We start from the raw sequence: 12178 nt of genomic DNA on the forward strand, positions 1-12178 counted from the left end.
GTTTCCTTTAGCAGGCACCGAGCACCAGTCCTCAGGGTCAGCGTCGAGACATCTTCACTTGCCATTGGCTTTTTCACTTTGAAACTGCATCATTTTATTCACTTTTCCCCAAAAGGTTCACTCACAAGTGAAGTGGAGAATTGGTAAATCATACAATGGGCTTTTGAAGGCTGAAAAGGGCTACTGTAATTACCCACAGGGTAAATAAAATATATCTGCAACTTCTCCAGCTTTTTGACAGTGATCTGAGCCCTTCCACATGTGAAAGTTTTCTCCTGTGCCCCAAATCCTTGGTTTCCTTTCTGCTGGCACACTGGATGAGAAAAGCTCCCTTCTCTGTCACCCCAGGGAAGGTACAAGCATCAGTCCCCAGTCCAGAGTTGTACACCTTATCCCCAAGTGGTCCTGCAAGGTCTAAAGCCACCTACACCCTCACCAGTACTGCTCCACTGACTGTTGTGGAGTTACTGCTGTTTCATAGGCATGCAAATAAGCATATGAAACCTGTTTATTTTCCTAGCAATATTCAGATACAATTAGAAAGACTACACCCTTGTACAACCCCCCTAGACTTTCTGTTTCATAGAAGCATAAAGTGGTTTGGGTTGGAAGGGACCTTGAAGACGATCTCATGACAATCCTTCTGCCACGGGCATGGATGTCTTCCACTAGAGCAGGTTGCTCAGTGCACAATCTAACATGTCCTTGAACACTTTCAGGAATGAGGCATCACCAACTTCCCTGAGCAACCTGTTTCAGGGTCTCACCAGCTTCACAGTTAAGAATTTCTCCCTAATACCTAAGTTTACCATCTTCAGTTTGAAGTCATTCCGCCTTTTCCTATCATTATATGCGTTTGTAGGAAGTCCCTCTTCAACTTTCCTGTAGGTTTTTAGGTACCCTTTAAATACTGGAAGGCTGCTCTGGATTGTCCCTGGACCCTTGTCTTTGCCTGGCTTAATAACCCCAGTGCTCTTAGCCTGTCTTTGTAGGAGGGGTACTCCAGCCTCCTAATCACCTTCATGTGTTGTGGGGTTTCCAGAGCTTTAACACATTTCTCTGTGCTCTGATTATGCTACCAATTCCTCTTTTTTTCCCCACTGGCACTCACCCACAGCTTTCTCTTCTTTGACTGTCTCATGACTCCCACATTAAACTCTGGCTTCACAGATGCTGTAAACATGTCCCATAATTCTTATTTCAGGTTAAAATCATTCCCCTCTGAGATCCAGAGAGGGGTCAACAGGCATTTCTTGTTAGCATACAATATTATTTTTAACAGCATTTTCAATCTGGGGATTAAACATTTCCTTTAAAGAATTCACAGCTTAGAGATCCACTTTGGATAACTCTGTATTTTGAAAGACACAGAGACTTCTTTCCTGCACGACTAGGCAAGCTCTCTGGGGGTGAAAGTGGCTACACAGTCAGGGTAGGATGGAGATCTCTCAGTACCCCATCTCTCACAGTGTCCTTCAGCTGAGAAAAGGAGGAGTAGAATAAAAAAGCAAACTGGGAGTGGTATTTTCCCTGAAAACCCCACCCCAGATCCAACAATTTGCAGTTCAGAACATTCTGAGCCAGATGTTTTATCGGTATCCAACAGTCCTTGGCAGGTCTGTCTCGCTGGGAAGGTACCCAACATCCTCCTTTGTGAATTAGAGCTCCCCTGAACTCTGGGGCAATTTAATTCTGTGCAATGCGAGCAAGAGCTTCTCAGCTGGCACTGAAACTCCATTTCATCGGTGGCCTACTCATTCCTCTGTCCTGATGAGTTGCCAGATCTCCTCCACCTTCACAGTCCACGTGGATCTGTCCAATCTGAGGAGCCCTTGTGTATCTCACTATCTGTGTCTTTTCTCTCCCTTCCAACTGGACCACATTCCTCTTGAGGGGAAGATGTCCCCATTAGGATGCTGGATAGGAGCAAACCCTGGATTTCCACAGAGGCCCATCAATATTTTCTTTTCTGTTTTCCGTTCTGTTTCCAAGAATTCCTTTCAGGTGGTGGGTGGGGAACTCATCAGAAACATGACTGCAGAGGCAACATGCTGCATGTGTCCTTTTGGGAATCCTCTTTGTTTAACACAGAACTTTTGCCAGCTCTCAGGTCTAACCTGACTAATTCCAGTTGTGTTGGTCTATACAAATTATCACATGGTAGCCAAAAAAATATTTCTTTTTACTGAGATGTAACCATTGCGTGCAGTCACCGTGGAGCCAGAAGGCATTGCCCCAAGTCTGGGCCACTCTGCCATGCCCACAGACACCCACCTCCCAGAACCATCTGTGTGTGGAGACCCCAGGTCTCCAGGTTTGAGGCACACACAGTGACTTAGGAACACGCCTTGTCTCACTGCATACAGGAAGTTAAAGGGATCTGGTCCTCCGGGAGTGACCCAGAGGGCTGCCTTAGATCAAAAACGGTAGTAGACAATGAACTGGACTTCCTTGAAAACAGTAATCCCAGGAGAAAAGGATATGGCAGTAGCTTAATGACAAACAACAGTGACCAAGTGCCACTGTACACAAGGGGTTCAGGGAGAAGCCAAAATGTGGCACAGGCCGCCTGCCCCCAAACTGGGATGAAATGGAAAAAGGTTTCTGTCAGGCAAGGAAACAACTGTGTAAATGCAAAAATGTATCCAAAAGGGAAAGTTTCTGTGGCTTTCACATGGACCTGGTGCATACCACAAAGAAAAAATGAAGACAGTCCAAGGGGCCTTTTGGGAGGAGCTGAAGAAAGGCCTGCAACAGATTTTTTTTGGTGTTTATCTAGGACATCAAATTCTGCTTACAGTAAATGTTTTCCTGTCAAGGATATCTGGTTTCATTTCAGCTACAAATGTGAATCTCATTTAAAAACCCAGAGCAAGTCAGTGATAACACGGTATTTTTCAAGGAGTATGGAAACCTCCCTTTCTGATTCTGACAAACGGTGAAACAAAATTGGGGATACTTAGAAAAAATTCCAAGGCTTTGGAAAACTTTTTCTATTAGTCTATAAGAGAACTTGACAGCTTCAGCTGTCTTCTTAGTGTCAGTAGCAGGTGACTATTACAGGACAATGCAGGTAAATGTCAGTAGCAGCCTGTGGTTTGCATTTGGCTGTCAGTGAGTGTATATCATGTGCTAGCCTGAACCACTGAAGCATCTCTGTGTCGTATCTTCTCTTTGGGATAGTTGCTCTGGGAAGACTGTTTTCAGTACCTTAAAATCTTTGTCTCTTCTTTTAGAATAGATGTGATATTGGCCACATTTAATATAAATAAATCTCATAGATTTTTCTTAAATGACATCGGTAACCTGACATGACATTCCTCTACATGACATGCCTTTTTGTTAAAGGTGAAATAATGCACAGCCTAAAATTTTTCTCCTCATTTGAGGGACTAATGAAAAGCAGAAATGTCCAGAGTTGAGGCCAGAACAGTGTTATTGTGTTTAGGTCATGAAAGTTCCTTAAAAATTTCATGTATTCTTTTAACCTGTCTTATGGTAAATCATAAATCTCCCCTATCTTCTTTGATAACCCCAGACTCAGAAGTTTACTTTAGAATTACATTGTGCAAAGATTTTTAAATGATTATGATAAAGCCTCACTTAAAAAAAAGTGATCCCACATGGTCTTAGTCATGCTTATGCACCTCTTCCAATGCTATAACTCAATAAATAGGAAAGGCACTCTATAGTTTTATGGCTGGGTCTGCTCTCTGCTGCTCGTTTAATCGTGTTTTGTTGTCAGCTCTTCTCAAACTGTCAAGTGTTGACCCTTACATGCTTTCTGTAACAGTAACACACATCCATCCCTCTAGTCCCACTCATCATTTGGTACTATTACATTTTCTTTAGCCTGTTGATGACATTTATAGCTGTTTTTTCCCAAGAAACAGCATATTTTTAAAACAGGGCCCCTTTTTCACTTTTTAGTGCTTTGGCTCAATAATTTCTCACACACTAGAAATGGCCCAGCTGATGTCTTGATGTTTGTATCTATTCCCATCCAAGAAACGTAAGTGAAAACTCAGTGTACTAATTCCGCCTTTCTTCGGGAGCCTCCATGGAAAAGCCCTTTCCAGCTCTGCTCAGTAACACAGATGCAGAAGCTGCACATGCCGTGGTCCTCCAGCCTCTGCCACCCTCCCTGAGCATAGACACTGTAACCATGGGCAACGAGGCCAACCCAGTGCAGAAATGCAAACATTTGTCCACAGTCACACCCAACAAACACCACCAGTGGCATGACACTGCAAACTGGTGCTATGTAAATGTGTAGTGGCTTCCACTGTGCTACAGGGCTGTGTCCATACAAAGTCTAGAACAGAATAGAACAGAATATTTTCCACTGGAAGGAACATACCACGATCATCTAGTCCAAATGCCTAACCACTTCAGGTTTGAACAAGTTAAAGTAAGTCCTCTGAGTCAGATCCAAAGAATATCACACAAGGATCAGGGGAAGAGATGCCGGTTCAGTGGTTACCAGCCTCATTTAGACCTACAAGAATTCACACAGACAACTGTTTACCAAGAGGAAACAAGAAAATACTCTGCTTCTTGGACTTTTATGCATTTCCATATACAAATATTTTAAGAAAAACAGTAAAGATTGACTGTTTTTCCTACGCTTTTTCAAACTCAGCAGTTTGCTTCTCCATCAGAAGAAGTCAGCTCAGCAAAACGGAAACCTTTTGTGATAACTCATCCGTTCAGCCAACACTTCCGATGGCAAGCAATGAAGGGAGCTCAGCTCACATCTCCCATGGATCTCACTCAGCATGTCGGGCTATACAACAAAGTGCTCTGGCATTGTAGAGACAAAGTATCCCACTAGGTTTTCAAAGGAATCTTCAGCTCCCCGCTCCTGGCACTGCATTTCCAATACTGGTCTGCAAGTGTGACAAGTCCTGTGATCAGCCAGCTGATGAGATACCAATAAGGGCATACACATACACACTTTCTGGGACATGGTGAGATTGCAGACAGAAGCAAAGAAAGCTAGTCCTTCTGATAACTAACAACTACAGAAGCCTCCTGCTGAAGATAGTGGAAGACAGCAAAAACTCTTACATCATCACTTTAAGAGGAACAAAATCACTGGAAAAGATAGTCCTAAGATTGCATTAAGTCACACAATTTTAGTCTTATAATCCATGTACTTTCCAAGTGTTCCCCAAAGGCCTAACTCTCGCTCTAGTCTGCCTGTGTTGCCAAAACTGCTCAGCAAATGGGACAGATGAGAGTGCAGGGAGAAAGCAGAGAGGTGCTTGGAGCTGGGAGGCTGGGTTACAATACCACTATTTCAATCCATCTGAAAAAAAAACTATTTTTTGAGATCTTACAGAGAGCAAATGATGTGTGTTTCCCAACCTTGGCAGGGGTCTGGTTGAGAGGAGCCCGTTTCAGTTGCCCTGCACATCAGCTTTGCAGATTTGCCAGCTCCCCCTGCAAGATGGCCTGCAACATGTGTACACATGGTATCTGGCAACAATAATTCAGTGAAAATGAAAAATGCTTCTCATTCATTGCAAACAAATGGGTACAGTGCAATCCCAGGCAAACTTTCCCAAAGCAGGCAGCTTTCTGGATTAAAAAAGAACAGAATGAAAAGAAGAGTGTAGGGGCCTGGAGCACCCCTGACAGGAAATGCGTGGGAACGGCTACTTCAAAGAATGGAGTAGATATCTAGAAAAAAAAAAAGCAGTTTCCAAATGCAGCCTTTGCTTTCTGGTCTGGGAAAGATGAGTTTTTCCCGTGACGAGCACAGGCAGTTGCACATGCACTGCCAGGGCTGCAAATCATGGCTACAGTCAGTGCCCTGCTCATTGCTTATTACCAAGTTATTCCCAAAACAACAACTTCTGGCATCCTAAAGCCCAGTGACACTGCACGTCTGGGCATCTTGTGAGAAATAAACAGGTCTTCATTTACTGCCAGGTTTCTTCCTTGCTGAAGCTTTGTCTACCAGAGCTTGTGATAACAGCATTCAAGGCCACTGGAAGAAAAAAAACCCCAGGAGAAACTCTAGAGGACAGTCCCTAAGCTCATCTAAATAGGGATGTTCCAAATGAAGACATCAGAGCTACGAGAGTGAGCAACTGTTGACACAGCTCAGAGCCATGTGGTCACACAAATTTTGAGCAAACCAGCTTGCCTGTCTCTGCATCTACACCTTTACTTAACGGTTCTCCTCAACCTTCAATACAAAACTGGTAACTATTCAGAAAAAAGCCCAGCAAAATTTCCCAAGGTGGAAAAATGTGTGGCATATGTACCACTCCTAAGCATGAAAAAGCTACAGCACTTAACCCAGGCGAGCAAATATATCACCTTTAAGAAATATATCACCTTTAAGGTTTGGCTTTGGATTGTATCTGGTGTGAAAGCTAAGGCACATCAGTATGTGTGGACAAAGTTTACTTCTCCCTTTAGCTTAGGCATACCTGTTTTTACATGTCAACAATGTACAGCATTCATAAATTGTCTTAGCAATGGGACCTCAAGGCACACATTACCAATTTCATATCCAACAACCAAATGCTAAAATTGATAGTGTATCTGATCTCTCCAAATCAATAATAAACCTATAGATTCATTGTAGCACTTCTATTATCATTGGTTTAAAATTGTGAATGGGCTTTCCCGAAGATTTACAGGGAATAACAGCTGGTGGCAACATCACCTGGGACTCTAGACGGGAGAGGTCTGCTTGAGAGTTGTTTTGCTTTCCCTTGTAAAAGCTCTGTTGTGTTTACTTCACTGAAGTTTAACTTGGCTATGATTTCATGACTCCTGAATTCATGCAGCCCCCTGGCCAAGCCATAGAATAGCAACTCAATAAAGATGAGTGACATCATTAACCCAATACAGTAGCTATTCAGATGTACGCTGTGGTCTCCTTACATAATTACCTAATTTTAGCTACTGAGAGAGCCACATACAGTGCCACAGTGTATTATGAGCTCTCAATAACTGCCTAATATCCAGATGCTTTTTCCAAGTTTTTTTTTTTATTTCTCTGCGTTTTAAAATTATTTTCTTACACAAGTCTCCAGGTGCTATTTTCCCCTAAGCAAACACTCTCTTCAAAACCTGTTCAAGGCTTCTACTGCTCCTGATCGCTTTGGCACATCATTAGCTGGTCATTGCAGTTTTAATGGTGCTCATGGCACTACTATAAGCCAGGACCTTGGGATTTTATAATGACTGTCAACAAGAACAGACCTAGAAAACAGTAAGTTGATACAAGCCTTAATTCAAGCACCAGACACATACATGCTCAACTGAAACCATTCAGTCTACTAAAAGTAGCTGTTTCTTGTAGTTTTACAAAACATCTATGAAAATACTTTTTAAACAAGAAATATTTTGGTCCAAGGACTGTTTTTTTTATGCTACATGTTAAAACAGTAGCACCAATAAGCCCTCTACCCTGCACCTACTAAGAGCAAAAAAAGGTGCATATTAACACCATTTATTGATACAAGCTCCAGATACAAGTTAAATGCAGTAGCTTTGACACACTAGCAGCAGTGTTGGAAATCCCACGGATGGATGTTCCACTTTGGAAAAACAAGAAGGCAGGGCTTTCATTGTTGGAATCCCAGGCATGATGTGCACCCAGGAGTGCTGTGCACACCCTCCACGTAAGTTATGTGTTATGCACAGTGCACACTCAGGCTACACAGATCACTTACAAACCCATCAGTCCTCTTTCATCCAGTTTATCTTTCTTCAGCATTTTTTTCTGACATTTCTACACAACTGTGTTCTAGCACTGAGAGTTGTACCTTCACAGTCCTTCCATTTTTCTGGAGTGTTTTTCATCTAAATGACTTAACACACTAAATCTCAGAAGTTCTGATTGCTAATTACTCCAAGATTCCTCTGCTTGTGCGAACTTATTGAAAAGGGGTTGATGGATTTCTTTGCACTTACAGAGAAGTAAAGACTCAAGACTCTCCACAGTGCAAGACACTTTATTATGGAGCATGCAGAAGGAGATGTTGATTCACTTGTTACAGTCCCCAAACCACGGTTCTGCTAATCCCCACCATCTCTGTACTGGGCATTTGACTTTCGCTCTCGGCACACTCTCCTTCACTGCTGCCCAGAGCTGTTCTTCAGCCAGGAGAGCTGGCAGCTGGTCCCTGTCCCTTGTGTAATCAACTAGCTCACCTCAGAGATATGCTTGCATTGTGCTGGTGCAGACTCACTTCTTCCACTTTGCAGGACTACGATCTGCAGACAGAACTCTGGCCGGGCTTTCTGTCCAGCTAAAACTAGTGTCTTTGTGACAATTTCTGGAAAAACAAACATGTTAAAACCCAAGGCAACATCCTCTGTTGGCTTAAATTTTGGCAGCTCCTTGATGTTCATTTCCATTAGCAGAGGTGCTGGCTCCTGAGTTCCAGTTTGCTCTGCACTACTGGTATAATATTTTTGATTGTGAAGTGAAACAAATCATGTTAATGTTGGGAGCTGAATGTTATGCTACAGAGGACAACTAGCCCAGCACAGCCCTCCCCACCCTTCCCCCCAGCATTGCCTTTATGTCTAGTGATGCCAGGGTAATTGAAAATAAAAATTCTCCACGTGGCAAATATTGACTGAAAAAATAACTGATAACAAAAATTAGCATTTAATCATTGGATTAAACCAAAGCCCAACTGTGCAGAAGTACTGAGTGAAGTAAACGGTAATGCTGATCATGCCATGAGACAAGGAAGACAGTCTAGCTGTCCCAGGGGGGTCCTGTTTGTTTGTCTAGGCATTTATAAACAGCATAAGAGAAATAGCAAGGTTTGATTCTGCCCAGACTGTTGGAGTGCAGCCCCTGCATTCATTCCGCCAGGTAGAGGGCTCTACATTCGAGATTCTGAACACTTTTTAATTTAAAAAAACCCTGACTCCCAAGCAGTGCAGTGTGATTCAGTAATAAACATCATCAACACTGAGACTGGGCTGTAGAGAGCCAGTGTAGCACTTTTGCTTCCCAAAGGAAGTGCCACGTTCCTCGGTCAAGTGCACGGAACAACACACCAGGAGGAGGGAGTTAAGGAGCAGAGTGAAGGCAGACAACCACAAACTAGAATTCAGCAACATGTCAGTTGGGGTATATCTCCAAAGGAACCTTTTCAACCGAAATTGCCAGGGTGATATGCCCGCAGCTTGAAGGATTCAGATTGTCATGACAACCAAAGGGCTATTGATGCAGATACTCAGTGCTGCTTGAACTCAGTTACAGGCACAAACCAATAAAAGTTACAACAAGGTGAGAGTAAGTCCCTGGTTCAGAAAGGTGGCATATAGACTTCTGTGCAGTAGAGATATGCTGGTAAAGAGCACCAAAGGAACACTGAAATAGCTGAACTATATTCCTAGATCTGTCACCAATCTGACTAACTCTCCTCATCTTGTATTTCTGTTTCTTCAATCCTGCCATAGTATTTGTTTTTCCCATTTAGATTTTTAAAGCAGATTCTCTAATCATAGGTTTGAGAAGAACCTAATAGAATAAAAGTCTGAACCTGAAAAAGCATTCTTGCAGCGAGGCAAAAAGGAAAGGTGGGAAGTGGGGACACTGTCAAGAATTGAACTAAATTACTTCCCTTCCTCCCCCTCTTCTCCCCAAAGAAAAACATTTAACAACTCTTACAGAACTGTTTAAGCTCTATTGTATGCCAGAGTAGAACAGTATGCTAGGCAGTAAAACAAGTGATGAAAAGACACAAAGTACCACTGCAGTACTTACATCACTTCCAGAACTAGAGTTTCCTTTTTATTTTTTGTAGTGTAAACATGAGTTAGTAAAAATTGACAAAGGAGTCCTACAAACTAGCATCTTATAGAGCCTGAACCAAAAAGATTACCACCTTGTGAACAGCAAAATCTGTCACTGTATTTGGGAATGTGATAGCTGTCATCTTTATTGAAAGCTGCCTCTTCTGTAATCTTTCTTGCATTACAGAATGATTTTGCAATGCTTTTGGAGTACATTATGGAGCCATTGAAAATTGGCACATTTATTTTTTAATGACCTTTGGCTGTTATGCATGGGTGCACACTGTCTTCATCCATCACCTTCATCCAACAACTAGCCTGGAGTGCCCATTTACAAGTCCCACCACTCCTGGAAAAGTTTCCTAAAAAAGCATCAGTGCAATAGTAACACACACACCCGAACTTCACAGTAGAGGATAACCGAAAATAGGTGCATCTGCACTGGTGAAAATTTTCACCAAGAAGAAAATTTTCAGCACTGTGTAAGTCTAACACACCCCTTTTTCTTTTTTTTTTCCGCTTTGTGGCTCTCTGGGCTAATCCAGTGCATTGTTCCATTCTGCAAAGGGTTAATATCAGTGTCTTGCCTAAGCATCCCAAGACACAACCTTAATTAAGATGAACACCTCCCTAAGACAACTGCTCATCCACACAGTAATGTGCTACTTGAGATATGTAGCATGTTACTTCTTGGGCATAACTCTCTGTATAGCATGTCCCTATAACTAAAGGAAAAAATACATGTATATATACATGTATAAAAAATACGTATACACCTGTGTATATGAACAGTTGTCACATTGAAGACAACTTGATCTCAGTTACTTTAGCAGGTGATGCACAAGAAAGTTATAGTTTAGGCGTGTATTTTTTTGCCAACGTAACACAGAACACTCCTTTCATAATAATTTTCTAGGCAATCCCTAGCATTCAAGGATAACATGTCTTCTGGTAGTCACTGTAGGGTGAGAAAGACCCTTCTGTGAATCAGGAGCCTGCTGCACTGGCACTGTCCAAACATCAAATTTTATAAGGATCATGGATCTGGAAATTAAGCACGGGGTGTTTAAAAATGTGGGAACTGTTTTCTACCATACTATATATGGACAATTTATATTGGGCTGGTATGCTAGAGTTAATTTTTTTGACAGTGGCTGGTATGGGGCTGTGTTTTGGATTTGTGCTGAACACAGGGTTGATGATACAGAAGTACTTTTGTTAGTGTTGAGCAGTGCTCACAAAGAGCCAAGGCATTTTCTGCTTTTCATATTGCCACACTGGTGAGGAAGTTGGCAGTGCATGGGAAATAGGAAGGAGACATGGCCAGGGCAGGTGACCCCCGCTGACCAAAGGGATATTCGGTATGATGTCATGCTCAGTATATACAGTGGGGGGAAGAGGGAGGGGACAACTGACGTGATGGTGTTTGTCTTCCCGAGTAACCATTACTTATGATGGGGATCTGCTCTCCTGGAAATGGCTGAACACCTGCCTCCCCATGGGAAGCAGGGGATTAATTCCTTGTGTTGCTCTGCTTGTGTGCACAGCTTTTGCTTTCCCCATAAAACCATCTCAAGTCATGAGTTTTTTAGCTTTTACCCTTCTGATTCTCTCCCTCATCCTACTGGTGGGAAAGTGAAGGAGTGAGTGGCTAGTGGGGTTAAACCACAATAGCTGGCACGTCCAATATTAGGCTTATTTTTTTAATTATTGTATTTCCTTCAAATCTCTATACACAGTTTACATGGCAAGGGGCTTGGGGGTCGAGGAGGGGGCTAGAGGCGACGGGAGGGGACCCAGGGAGGAGGAAGAGATCAAATCCCTAAATGTTTAATAGGTTGTTTTATAGGTTGTGTCCCTATTCAACGTTCACAAGAAATTCTAAAAGAGAGGACATGAAGCACATTGTATGGATAAGAGCATGACTGGGAAAAGATCAGCAGAATTGCTTTCTGAATGGAAAATTTTCTAGACTAGAGAGAGACTCTTCCTGCAACATTCTTTAAAACTCTAGGATTTTAAAGATGCAAATAGCTGCAATTACAAGCAGGAGAAAGAAAACATTTTTTTAAAGCTGATGGGAGACAGGAGTTTGCCTCAGACAGCTGAATCTTCAAGACTGCAAACACAAAGGAGCACTTTTGACTTGCAGCACACATGACATCAGACTCAGGTGCTCAGAAAAGGAGATGCCTCTGTGCTGTATTCACCAAGCTGATTTCAGAGGAAAGCCATCCCAATCACTTCTCTACTCCTCAGTGGCTGTGAGGCAGAGGATGCTCTGCTCTCAGCCCAGGTGTCACTGAAGCTGCTCAGCTGGGAGCAATCCAAAAATTTCACATGCATTTTGTCTGCCTTGTCAGAGGAAACACAGAAACACAAACTGCCATTCACA

This window comes from Myiozetetes cayanensis, unplaced genomic scaffold, assembly GCF_022539395.1.
Source record: "Myiozetetes cayanensis isolate MyiCay16 unplaced genomic scaffold, myiCay2020 scf4, whole genome shotgun sequence".
Taxonomy (NCBI): domain Eukaryota; kingdom Metazoa; phylum Chordata; class Aves; order Passeriformes; family Tyrannidae; genus Myiozetetes; species Myiozetetes cayanensis.